Below are 13,808 nucleotides of genomic sequence, written 5' to 3'. Positions count from 1 at the left end.
GCAAATGGTGCATAAGGCAACGTTTCCCAAGGAGGGGAAAAGGAAGGAGAAAAAAATGGAAAAGTTCAGTTGTGCTGTGAATTTAAATACTTTCGGATTCTCCTTATTTACATGCTATAAGTAGGAAGTGGGAAAAATACAAGAGGTTACTTGAAGGTATTTAAAAGAATAGCTACTGAAGTACAGTTCTGTAGAGCTGAAAAACTGGTTGTTCTTGATTAATTTGGCTGCTCCCAATGTCAGATGGATTTTCCTTGCCAGTCCTCTGCCTTTCATAAGGCAGGGCAGTCATACTTCACCTACAGCCCACTCAGTGCCAGGCTGTCACAGCCTCACAAAACTGCACATTTATCCAGAAAGGCAGATACTGATGGTTCCCTGGAACTCAGGCTAATTACACAGTGATGCAACTAATGACTTTCTGAAATCAGGTCTCAAGTCCCCTTTTGCTTCTCGTCCCCTTCCCTACAACTACTAAGGGTCCTCTTTTCTCTGCTCCCCACCTCTTCTCACATAGTGATGCTGGATAAACCAATTTAAGAGTCATTAAAATCATGTTGAAATGACAATATTCTACTTGCTGTTGGAGCTCCCATAAATTCTGTAGTTGGTTGGTAATAGGATAATTTATTCATCCAGTGTTCGAACATTTTGGACAATATAGTAACATAAAATTGGGTGTGGCGTCTGTCTATACCCCTTAGCTCTGGTAGTGGAATATAAATATGCATGATCTTCTCTTCGAAGAGAGAGACCCCAGGAATGAACTCTTGGGGGTCACATCAAGATGGCTAGCTGCCTGGATTTTCTCAATGAGAACCAGATCAACTTGGGAACTCAACATCTCTATCATTTTTTAATACAGCTTTTCTTCAATCTGACAGCCTCTCCCACTCTGGTTCCCTTCAGCAGTTAGTTTTCTGGACTTCCCTAACACTTTCTCCTACTTCATCATCCAATAATTTTGATCATATTAAAATTGTGTTAGTGCTGTTATTTTATGTCAACTGAATTCAACAGAAAATAAATTTGCTCGTTATAAACATCTGTGTTTACTGGATGTTCCTTAAAAAGGAGAGTTACATGAAATTCAAACTATGGAGTAGTTTGTTTACTCATTTAATTCACATTTACTGAGTACTTGCTATGCATCAGCACCTGATAATTAGACCACAGCCTTTGAAGTTTTCGGCTTAGAAGAGGAAAACACACATAAACAAACAAGTAGAATAAGATGTATTGATAGAAGCACCTAAGGTATGTAAAGATACAGTGAAAGGAAGTTCATCATAGATTAATCACAGGTAATGACCTTTAAGTAATCCATTTAATTTGCAGTGTGTCAGCAATCATACCGGACAAATATGCGGCATCAGTTGTAATAAAAAATGGTAAAATTCACTAAGACAAAGCCAAGTCTCTCTGCTTGTGAGTATTCTCTTGCCCAGGCAAAGTTGTACACATTCTTCTGAACACCCTCCCAAAGCTCCAGGCTGTCTGCTTGGTTCTTGGCATTGTTTTCCCCCTTTGACTGAGAGTTCCCAAAAAGTGGCATGTGTCCGGCACCCTCCTGGCTGCTAGCACTACACATCGTGCCTATTGCTAAGAGAGCCTTAGAAAATGCTGATCAAATAGTTAGAAAAAGGCATTTCTTTAGCCTGAGCATGGCTAGATCTAGGGAATATGGGAATCAGTAAAAGAGTTTATTTTTTCCCAAATGACGTTTTCCTATGTGCTTCGTCCCTTCTGGGTTTATTCCCGACCCTCATCCTGTTTCCTAACTCACCTCAAATAATTCCCTTTCAGCTTAATTCATTCTAAATAATTATGAATTACAAGGTCAAATGATATGACAATCTTAGGCATATATTTTAGATACGTACAGGTATATTCTGATTATGAATTTGTCAATGACCCCTCTTTGCATAATGGAGAATTTTGCCACCATGATGGTCTCTGGGGAAAATACTTTGCATCAAAAAGTCCGATTACACAAAAGAGCACAGGCTGGTCTTAATTCTTGGGAGCCCTAACCCTGTTTAAATAATAATAATAATCTTGCATGGAAATTCGGGGAAGATATCTCTAACATTGGTATATCTTTTTTAGCAAAGAAAAGTGACTCTCTGTTCTGTCTGAGAATGCCTGCACTTTGGAGAGGCAAATAATGGATGTGAGGGATGTGGTGTCAGCACCCGAGGTAGGAGCTGATGATATAATGCAAACAGACAACTGTCAAGGTGATTTAGTACATAGTTTCTCATCCTGGACCACAGATGGAGGTGCTGACTCAAAAAGGCTCTGGAGGAAGCTTGCAGGTAAAGGCTTTAAGGGAGAGCTTCCCCCCGACGAATATTGCACAATTCAACACTTCAAAATGATACAAGTGGAGTTGTCATTTCCTAAATAAAATAAAATGGCGGCCACATGATTCAGGAAGGATCAGAAAACATCTACTTGGGGGAATTTAAAAAAATATTTCTCAAACATTGTATCTATTTAATGGGGTATCTTTATCTTCCTTACTATAAAAAAGTAAGCGTCATATTTTAAAATGTGGAAAATGAAGAATAATAGAAAGAAAAATGGGAAAATTTATTCTTCAGAAGTAATTACTATTAAAACTTACAGAAATTTTCTTCAGTCTTTATATTTAGTACCAGATTTTTAAAACTGTATTTTAGAAATTATGTGTGTGTGTATATACAAATGACACATGCAGTTTCCATACTAGTACCATGAATCACTGTGCCTTATTATGTTTAGGCTTTCCACAAATATTTTTCCTCCATGCTACATCAAGTTTTTGGTCTTATGTATCATGCTGAAATCTACATTTTAGTGCATTTTTCCCTTTCTTCTTTATTTATTGTTTTCTTAAGTTAAAATATCAGAAATAAAATTACTCAACAGTTGAAACTTGGATGAGATACTAAATAATTATGGATTATGAGGTCAGGTTATAGAACCATTTTAAATATATGTTTAAAATACATACATACACATTATCCTTATTATAAAATAATATCAACTTGATGCAGGAAATTTGGAAAATACAGGAAGTATAAGTAAGTAACAAAGTCATTCACACTCCTACCACTTAAACATAATCAATGATAATATTTTGGTGTATATCCAATGTAAATATATGTTTCGTTTAATGGGATTAAAGTATATATACACTTGTATAAATTATGTTTCCTAAATATTATAAAATGTTCCTATTTCATGAAGTTATTATTTGAAATGACAGTGGTTAAATGGCTGCTTTAAAATCCTATTAATGTACCATAAATTTTCTGTATATGTCCCTATTGGAAATAATTTTGTCAGGTTTGTAATGTATTAAATAAGTTTCTATGAACCTTCATATATATATATATATATATATATCTTTTTCAGTTTTGTGCATAACTAAAGTTTACAAAAATGAATTTATTCAAGGAATGTGTGCATTTCTAAGAAAACATATATCTTTTTTTTTTTTTTTTTTTGGCGGTACGAGGGCTTCTCCCTGTTGTGGCCTCTCCCGTTGCGGAGCACAGGCTCCGGACACGCAGGCTCAGCGGCCATGGCTCACGGGCCCAGCCGCTCCGCGGCATGTGGGGTCTTCCCGGACCGGGGCACGAACCCGTGTCCCCTGCATCGGCAGGCGGACTCTCAACCACTGCGCCACCAGGGAAGCCCAAGAAAACATATATCTTTAAAGTAAAACATGGCAACAAGAAAAACTAACTTTTAGTAAGCAGCTACCATCTGCCAGAATTATGAAAAATTCTTTACCTATATTCCTTTATTTATACCTAACCATAACCTTACAAAATTGGGATTATCTGCATTCTATAGTAAGAAAACTGAAGCACAGAGTGATTTGGTAACTTCCTCATGATCACATAGCTGGTAAAAGATGGAACCCGGATGTGAACTAGGACAGGCTGGCTCCCGTGCCAGCACTCTCCAGGTTGGAACAATTATAGAATATTCAAAACAGAAATATTCCTATCTAGTGTTGTTGGAAAATTGGAAATGCATAATGAATCCTGTGCTCCTTTTTCAAAACAAATGAAATGATCATCAACAAACATTCATTGAATAAAAGACGTTTTCATTTTTTGAGTCTGGAAATTTGGTTAAAAAATAGAATTTCTAGTTGTAAAATATTTCATACTTGATAATATCCCATTGGCTTGACAACATGTACCATGTTATTTACATTAGGGAAAGTGTAAAAAGAAGTACTCTAGCGGGATTTTATGCATGGGGTAGTCAGGAGGAAAAAAAAAATGTGACAAAGTAGAATGTGATTAATTACAAATTAGTAAGGAAGATCAAATAGGTCAATAATTAATTGTGAACAACCAGGACTCACAGGCATCGACAGAGACAACCTGTGGGACAGCAACACTTTTAGTGACGTCAGAGCAACAAACGTGTTTGCTGACTAGATGCTGTTTCCCACCGTGTGTTCTTACCCTCTGCCGACCCACCTTCATGACCATTAGTATTACAGTAAGGGAACTATCTCTGCCTCATAGGCACACAAAGTACTATAAATATATATGTATATATATATATATATATATATATATATATATATTTTTTTTTTTTTTTTCCCTCTTAGTTCTAAACATCATGGTGTAATTTTTAAAATTCTAAACTAGGTCTGGTCCTAGATCTTCTTTTTACCAAGAGATGATAAACAAGCCATACACATTCTCTACAATCCAGTTTTCTCATCTTTAAAAATAGAAGTAACCATTGTCATTTATCCTTCCTTATTAGGGTAAGTGTACGTGGTTTAGGAAATGTAATGTACTGGATACATCTTATTTTAGGGGAGGCATTTATAGTGCACAGGAAAGAGCAGATGCAATAATGTGTCAAGATTGGAATCCCTACTCTATCACATAATGGTTTGTCTTTGCAACTTATTTGACACCTCTGGACTTTGTCTCTTCATCAACAGAAGAGGAATGTAGCACTTCTTTTATAGGATTGTGTGAGAATTAAATAGGACAGTATATGTACTAGGTCTGGAGCAGTGCTTGACCCTGAGTATGAGAGAATCATAAGTTTCATCCTCTTTTCTTAAGAGGGTTCGTACTTTAATATAGGTATTAGAGAGAGAAGAAGGAAGTGGAGAGATCATTGTCATCCACAAAAACAAACAAACAGAAAAACCTGAGATTTATTGAGATTCTGTTCTGTCTCCGTTTTTGTTTCTGGCCTGCTCTTAATATCCTGAAATATGAGTCTTGGCCCTATCACTCTAGACAGAGCCTACATTTACAGTGAGATCTAGAAGGTTGTCAGCAGCTAGGATTTCAGTCTGGAACTCATCACAGGTGTGTATGCAGGGGAGAAGGAGATGCTAGAGAAAACCAAATAAAGGTAATATCTAATTTTTGAACAAGAAAATAGTATTTGAATGGAGACAATGTCATAAAGCAACAGTTAGGATCAGAGCCAAGAGCCCATCAGTTGAAGTACTAATTACTAACCCATTCAAATTCTGTTAAGTAATTTTATTTCTGATATTTTAACTTAAGAAACTAATAAATAAAGAAGAAAGGGGAAAATGCACTAAAATGTAAATTTCAGCATGATATATAAGATCAAAAAATTGATATAGCACAGAGGAAAAATATTCGTGGGAAGCTATATATAATAAGGCACAGTGATTCAGTGTACTAGTATGGAAACTGCATGTGTCATTTGTATATACACACACAACTTCTAAAATATATTTTAAAAAATCTGTTACTAAATATAAAGACTGAAGAAAAATGCACGTGTCATTTGTATAACACACACACATCATTTCTAAAATATATTTTAAAAAATATGTTACTAAATATAAAGAGTGAAGAAAATTTCTTTAAGTATTTGAATGGAGACAATGTCATAAAGCAATAGTTAGGATCAGAGCCAACAGCCCATCAGTTGAATTACTAATTACTAACCCTTCATAGGCCTTGCATTATTAGGGGATTTTCTGAGGTGAGTGCCAGTAGAAAACCAGGGGAAATTTGTATATCTTCACAATGTTGTAAATACTTTCATTGAGGGCTGTTTAGAATCAGCTTTTTCTTTAAGTTGGTCATGTTTCCTGTTCCCAGGAATTCAAGTGAATAATAAGTCAGTTCCAGGCAAGGAGAGGGAGAACAGAAAGAGGGAGGAGGTGGTGGGGGAGGGAGAGAAGTAAAGCAAAGAGACACACTGAAAAAAAGAATGAATGGGCTGGGACTATGAGGGAGACATTGGCACTGAAAGACTGTAATGGTGATCCAAGAGATGAGCTCTATTTTGACATCGTTTTTCAAGTAACTAAAGAAATAGAGAACATACAGTAAAAACGGCAAATAATAAAATACTGAAGGTCAAGTAAGAAATTTGTGTTTCAGATGATGAAAACTTTTCAGGTAGTACAATGAAGAAGGGGAGTCCATAAGATCAGTCACATTAAGGTAGTGCAATGGAGTGCTGTCAGTTTCATTTTACAGGATTCCGTAAGTTTTCTGTTTTTATGTATCAATGAAAGTTTTGTTCAGTTTATCTTATGACAGAATAAATAGAACTGTGACTTCTGCTTTATAATAGGTAATGGTGTTTTCTCTCACATTTTTGATAGTAACACATTTGCTAGGGGGAAAACATGCAAACTAGAACCAATCCCCTCTCCATCTGCATGTAATTATATGCTGTCAATTTTTGAGGCTTAGGTCTTTGGGGGAGCTGATAGGGAGGCAATCCTCACCCATCCAGGCAGAAAGAACGGATGACAATTGCTTCTGGACTTAAGATTCCCTAATTTCCTATGAAATGAAAGGGGGAAAAAAATGCCAATTTTAAGGAAATCACTCTATTGAAATCTAAATTTTCTCTAAATATAAGAGACTCTCTTTCCATGTACAATACATGCTTTCTTCTGGGCCATCCTACTGCACAGCTGAAGCTTTCTCTCTGGCACTGTAGCTCATTCTCCTTATGTGTGCAGAATTGGATTATGAAAATGATGACAACTAATGGGGAAAAATCCTGCCATGTGGACTTATGCCTCTTGGGGTAAGAAGTATCAGGAAGATTCTTGGTCTTCTGAAATAGTTTTGGGAAAGGGCAGCCTTTGGGTTTCAGACTTTCATCTTGGTTTGCCCCAGTTAGCAATGTATCATGGGAAAATGTTGGCAAGCAAGAATGAAGAAATGTTAAGTAAAATGTACAAAGTCTACTATAGTCTTAAAATCTCTGGTAGAGATATCTAGCGCTCACCCATATCTGCTTTTCTTCTTTTTTCTCCACTCATTGTATTTCCCTTTTCCCTTGTAATTAAGTCAGAAGATAGTTCTAGCCAATGAAGTGCAACTGGAAGTGACATGTGTCATTTCCACTTGAATCAATGAAAACCTGCATAGACCCTGCAATATTCTTCTCTTCCAAAATCTGCCCTGGAGTGTCACTCAACCCACACCAACACTATAAGCATAACTTAAATGTGAATTGTGTTAGGCTGCTATGACTGTGAGGGCTTTTTTGTTACTGAAGCATAACCTATCCTACTACTATAGGTGCTCACCTGAGGCTTGGATTATCAGTCCTGAGCATCTGGTGGACTGTCACAGTCAACGCTAATAGTAGTTCTAATGGTAGTTGAGTTTCCTCATTCCAAATAGGATCAGAGTAACATGCAGTAACTGACGGATGGAAAACACCCTAAATTTATTCTGCCTTGGTGTTCAAAGTGCAGAAGAATGATCCCTTGTTTTGCCAGATTGCAATTGTTGTTATGAACATACATTATATACTCAGTATGGCAACATTCACATTCTAGTTCTTTCTCAGATATCATTTGCAATTACCTGAAGATTTTAGGATTGATATTTTTCCTCCTAAAGAATCGAACTGTCGATAGTAGGATGAATCATATGAAAGTGCCAACATTTGACCAGTTTTGAGTAATAATTTTATAAGGTGCCACCTAGTGTTTTCTTTATTTTCAAAAATAAAGTATTTTATCAAATCAGGTTGGATTCCTTCTTAACAATCATAAACATTCTCTCTGCTGAAGGGAGAATGGAGAGGGTTTTAAAAGAGTAGGGATTCAGACACACAAATGAGAATGTTGTATTTAGTGGGCTATTTCTATCTGTAGAAAATTACATCGGGGCTTTTATACGCTTAAACAACTTCAAAGTCTATCGGCAGCAGAAATCAATCTATAATGTCCACGAACACAGAAGTGTATGGAAATTGTATCTAAAATTATTGAGGCCACGTTTTCATTTCTCACTAAAAAAGACTTATGGATTAGTTCTAGCTGAATGCCATTCTACATCATTGATTTATAAACTTGCTACTTAATAAAACTCTAATTTATATGCAGAAAGTTGTTTATTTCTTGGGAAATAAATATTATTGTGATTCAGGAAACTGAAATTAGCTCATTAATTGGGAGCATTCAGTAAATCCTTTCTAAGTGAATGACCAACAACCACAGGAGTGATTTTCTATAAATAATTTTGGCCCTAAGGATCTTCAAAAGTATTTGTTAACCAGAAAAACCTTGAAGACTGATTAAAGAAAAGTCTCCAGTAGAAAACATTAATTAAACAATAACCAGTCTGATTATACCACCAGTTCTCAACATTTCCTAGAGTGGAAAATTGCAGTGATTCTCCACTCAAAGCACTTGAACAGACGTTGACTGAGCACCTACTACCTGCCAGGCCCCATGAGAAACTTTAAGGGGAACATGGATGAATAAAAACTTCACTGAGCTCAAGCCTAGGTGGTAGGTTAGACGTATAAGTGCATACACAGATTAGGCTGTAGTAAGTGCTGTAATACAGGTATGGTCGAGGACACTGGATGCACATGTGGAGGAGTGAACAATTATGCCTGAGAAAGATACAGACTATGAGTTATATTTTATCTGTATGTTAAATACTGCATAGCAGTCCATAAGTGCACTCAAGAGGTGGAAGATCAGAGGGGGAGAAGGCACAGGTAGTGATGTGGGGATCAGAATGCATGGTGAGTTCCATGAGTCACATGTTGTTAGGGGGGGCTAAAATGTGAGATGCATGGTGGGAGAGGAATAACTGATGATTAGTTTAGAAAAATCACTTGTGCTGGGCCCTTCCGAGTTGAAAATGGCAGGAGAAATCATATGAAATTTAGCGGATGGCACTGGAGACTCACTGGAAGATCCAGAGTACAGGAATAACAAAGATCATATCTGGGGATGGGACTGTCTGCTGGATGGCTGGGGAGGGGGGTTGAGTTAAAGGTGTGCAGATTGGCTTACTCTAATGTATATCTTATTCTCTCAACCCTGCCCTTGATATCGCTCTCTTAATCCATTGGTGCGCCCTCTATCCACACATATCTACACACATCCACACCACCCAACCGGATTCCCGTCTTCTTATCTTTGCTCTCAAAACTCCCCTGCACTGCAGCATCCTTCCTTCTATCTTTCCAAACCATGACCACTCTGCAAGATTTAGCTTAATTTCTACTTCTGACCAAAAAATCACAGGAATCTACTGAAAGATCAGATTTATATGACAAAAAAACTTAAATCTGATACGCTTGAAGCATAGAGAAGAGCTAAGTCAGAATTATTACAATGATCGAGGCAACAAAGACGACATAAAGAATAACTACAAGCAGGAATACAGTGACATGGAAATGTTAATTGGGCATCTAGGAGCAGCTGCAAGGCTTTCTTTGCCTTGCAGAGGAAAATATAAAAGCTGACAGTCAAACGGCTGCCTACTGAGTAAAAGCACATGGCTTGGTAAGACTCAGTGTGAACCACGGCCAAGTACATTCTGAAGCCCATTAAGCCTTAGGAAGACTATAAATAAGAAAGTCTTAAGATGAATCCAAAGTGGTTAATGAGGCCAAATGCCTCGATTGACCTAAGATGGCAGCTCCAGAGGTTATGATGGCTTACTTACTGAGAATGGAAGCTTGTCAGCAGGAATGCTAAATTGATTCTACCTGCGTCGCTTTAACATGAAGCCATCAGGACCTGAGTGCTTGGTTCTCTGGGAATCCAAGAATATGCTTTATGTCCCATCACCCATTCCTCACTGACATTTACATCTCCCAGCCAGGTTCGCTTATTGTTCTCTTAGGAATCAAAATACTTACTTCTTTCATACATCCAGGACATATATACATTGATCAGATTTTAGGGATTTTGCTAAACCAAGTTTAAAGGGCATCTTATTGTGTGGAAAAGCAATAAAAAGAAAATACATCAAAATGAAAGGCCCTGGGCTTCCCTGGTGGCACAGTGGGTGGGAGTCCGCCTGCCGATGCAGGGGACACGGGTTCGTGCCCCAGTCTGGGAAGATCCCACATGCCGCGGAGCGGCTGGGCCCGTGAACCACGGCCGCTGGGCCTGTGCTCCGCAGCGGGAGAGGCCACAGCGGTGAGAGGCCTGTGTCCCACAAAAAAAAAAAAAAAAAAAAAAAAAAAGAAAGGCCCTTAGAATTTCAGATCCTGAGCTAACTGCAGAGTCAAATATACATATTACTGACCTCTCTTGTATGAATAATAATAGCAAAAAGTTCTGGAAATGTCTCATGTGCTCAAGCTAAATGGTTTACAAGTTTAATTCTTATTTAATTTTCACTTGATCCTATGTGGTAGTCACCATCACTACCCCATGTTACATATAGTTGGAGATAATAGGAATACCTGTCTCAGAAAATTGTCATGAAGGGTAGGTGAAATGTAACTCTGCTGGGACCATGCCTAACACAAAGTTAGTATTAATAAATATGGGTTATCATAGTTGTGATCATTTCTATTTTCCAGATGTAGCTAGAAGTGCCTGCCTTCAGAACTCTCCTGGTTTGGAAGGGAGCACAGACCTGCACAAGCACATATACAAGCACATTTGGACACTGACAGAGATACATTCAGTGCAAGGTAGCATTACAAAGGAGGGCTGTCAGCCAAGTAAGGCCAAGTAAGATATTTGTTAAATACTTTGAACAATACCCACGAGATAGCAATCACATCATAAACATGAGCTAGGGTGGTAGGATGGGTCTGAGAGAGGACAGGATCAAAGAAGGTTTCCTGGGAAGATGTTTGCACTAGTATCTGGTCAAGGGTGACCCTAGGATGATAAGGGGAAGGACGATGTGCAGAAGAAACGACACGTGCCTGGTTCTTTTGAAAGTAGCAAGTCTCTCCGTTGAACAAGACTCAGCTACAGGGCAGGAGAGGTCTGCAGGTGCTGGAGAATCCTGTGTGCCAGGCAAGGGAAACAGAATTCAACTGTAGGACATGGGGAAGGGTCATCAAAGATTTTTAAACAGGAGAAGTAGCAGAAATATTCTTGTGGCCAGGGTACGATACCGGAGAGAGAGTATTCAGAGGCAAGAAGTAGAGAGCTGACCTTTAGAGGGAATGGTGACTAGACAATGAGGTCATTTTTTTTCCCCTGTCCCTTTTGGCATCTCTGTACTACAAGTTCCTGAGCTCCCCTTCAGGCCACCAGACCAAGAGTACCTATTTTCTTTGAATTAAAGAAGAACTGAGTTTGAACTCAATAAGAAACACGAGGCCATTTTCTCTCAGTAATTTCCTTTCCTTCTATCGTACTACAGTGTACTTTCTATAATTTATTCACCCCAGGGTGCACTTACACAGCACATCTGCTTCATCATTATTTTATTATTTCTTCTTGCTTTAAAATTGCATGAGCCACTGAGAAGCAGAGATGATGCATAGGGAAGATAGCTGGGCTCTTGCTAGATGAGACTGTGGTTAAGGGTTGGGGGGCCTCTCTTCCTATCCAGTCATCTATAGTCTTGTCCATTCATTTTTCATATTCTTCTGCTAATTTATCTTTCAATATGCAAAATGAAGGCCTTCTAATTTCTTAGGAGATCTTCCTTCCCCTTCTCACCTTCATTTTCCCAGACCCACTGCCATCAAGTCACACACCTATTGAAAAACACTGTAAATGTTCTGAAGTCTGATTCCTTATCATGGCACTCAAGGTCCTTAAGAATCTACCCAATTCTATTTCCTTGACACTTCTGACAATTCCAATTTAGTCCAATTGTTTCTGGAACAATTTCCTGTACCTTTGCTACACAGTTTTTTTCCTCATGCCATCTCCTTCCTCTCTCTAGTGCAAGACACAGATTTGATCCCACCTCCTCTGTGGAATGTCTTCTGTCTTCTCAAGTTCTTTTAGAACTTTTATCCAGACCACAGTGTCTTTCTCCATCAGTTACTTAGAAGATGTACTTGGCATACAGTCAAGACTTTTACTAACCTTTTCTTTGGCTTAGAGAGCCTCATACATAATGGGAGTTAATTATCAAAGGGAGAGGAATGAAGAGCAGTAATATTGACCAAAATATGCAGTTTCCTCTGCTCCATTAATGGTAATTACTGGCTTACTTCTAGAGTTCAACTTGAAATTTGGTTTTTAATGGCAGTGAAAGAGAGATTTCTATTTAAAGATATATCCCCTAAAGCATTAACTAGCATTATATATATTTGCCTCTTGGTTCAAGTTTAAACATTTTTCAAAAATTGGTGATGATGTAAAAAGACATGTTAAACTGACTTAGCTTGGAATCATGCGGCCATCCCTTTTGGTAGAAATGAAAATGTGAATTTCATCCACTGTGATGCAATGAAGACTTCTAAGTTATCTGCTTTTTTTTCAAGAGAATGATTACATTACCCATTATCCCTGAGGGAACAGGCTGCTTCCTCAATTCTTCTGCTTTAATCTCTCTATCTGTACTCATTAAAATATATTCTTATATCTAAATATAATAGGATTACACATCTATGGGAAGCTAATGTTACTTTATTGCTTGGTGAGATCTCTAACGCAATACTTAAAGCAATGAACACAGGGACACTCTAAATGTATACACAGAAGCAATTTTGCAGGAAGCATCCTGTTTGCAAAGAGGTGAACTCAATTCGATAGTATGCAGACAAGTTGTACCTCTGGGCTCTCGCCCATGACTAGCATTTTCCTCAATATCTATTTGCCTGTGCTTAGTTTAAGAAAAAATAAAAAGAAATAAATAAAATGAAATAAGGCAAGCAAGCAAGTTGGTTTTCTAGCTCAATCCCTTAACAGTTATGCACTAAAATAACCGCACCTCATTCTTTTCTGAGAGCATAACAATTTCGCCACAGAAACACAATTACTTGCAAAAACTACATATGAGAACACATACTTCAATAGAATGGGCCAGAAAACTTAAACCAATTTAGAGTGTTTTTTTAATCACTCTATGGATATGAAGAAGTCTAGGCTGGATCAACTAGTTATATTTCTTCCATTCATGGAACTTTGCTGAAAATCTCCTCATCTAAGCCTTCTCAAGCAATTTTTCTAATATTAGTTTAAAGACACCAGTTTACTTTGCATCTGCAGCAACATAATAATAATAAAAAAAACAAAACATTAAAAACAAAATAATAAATATAATGACAACAATAATGAAAAGGACTTTTTCATTGAATGTTATAGTAGGGAATTTTTTATCCGTTATTAATTTAATTCTTCTATCTCATGAAGCTACTATATACAAAGTCCTTTAGTAGGCATTGTGATCAAGGTGAAAAAAAAAGAGAAACGGGGAAGAGGAGGATGGAGGAGGGGAGAAATAAAATTAAAACACGGTCTGTACCTTCACAGAACTAACTATTTGGGAGGGGGAGTGTGTTGAACTTCTGTCACGTCCTTCCCATAGCACGCTTTGCAAAGATTTTTAGTTCTTGTCCTATATAAAGAAACTGAAACTGGA

General features: G+C 37.6%; 1 protein-coding gene across 6 annotated transcripts in view; it reads right to left on the bottom strand.

Moving 5' to 3' along the window:
- Positions 1 to 13,808, bottom strand: part of NRG3 (neuregulin 3) — a 1,061,953-nt gene that overhangs the window by 278,343 nt on the left and 769,802 nt on the right. The window lies entirely within an intron of this gene.

The sequence above is a fragment of the Phocoena sinus genome, chromosome 16 (assembly GCF_008692025.1).
Source record: "Phocoena sinus isolate mPhoSin1 chromosome 16, mPhoSin1.pri, whole genome shotgun sequence".
In the NCBI taxonomy this organism is placed as follows: Eukaryota; Metazoa; Chordata; class Mammalia; order Artiodactyla; family Phocoenidae; genus Phocoena; species Phocoena sinus.
Note: the sequence above shows the minus strand (reverse complement) of the source record. Positions and strands in the feature narration are given on the sequence as shown.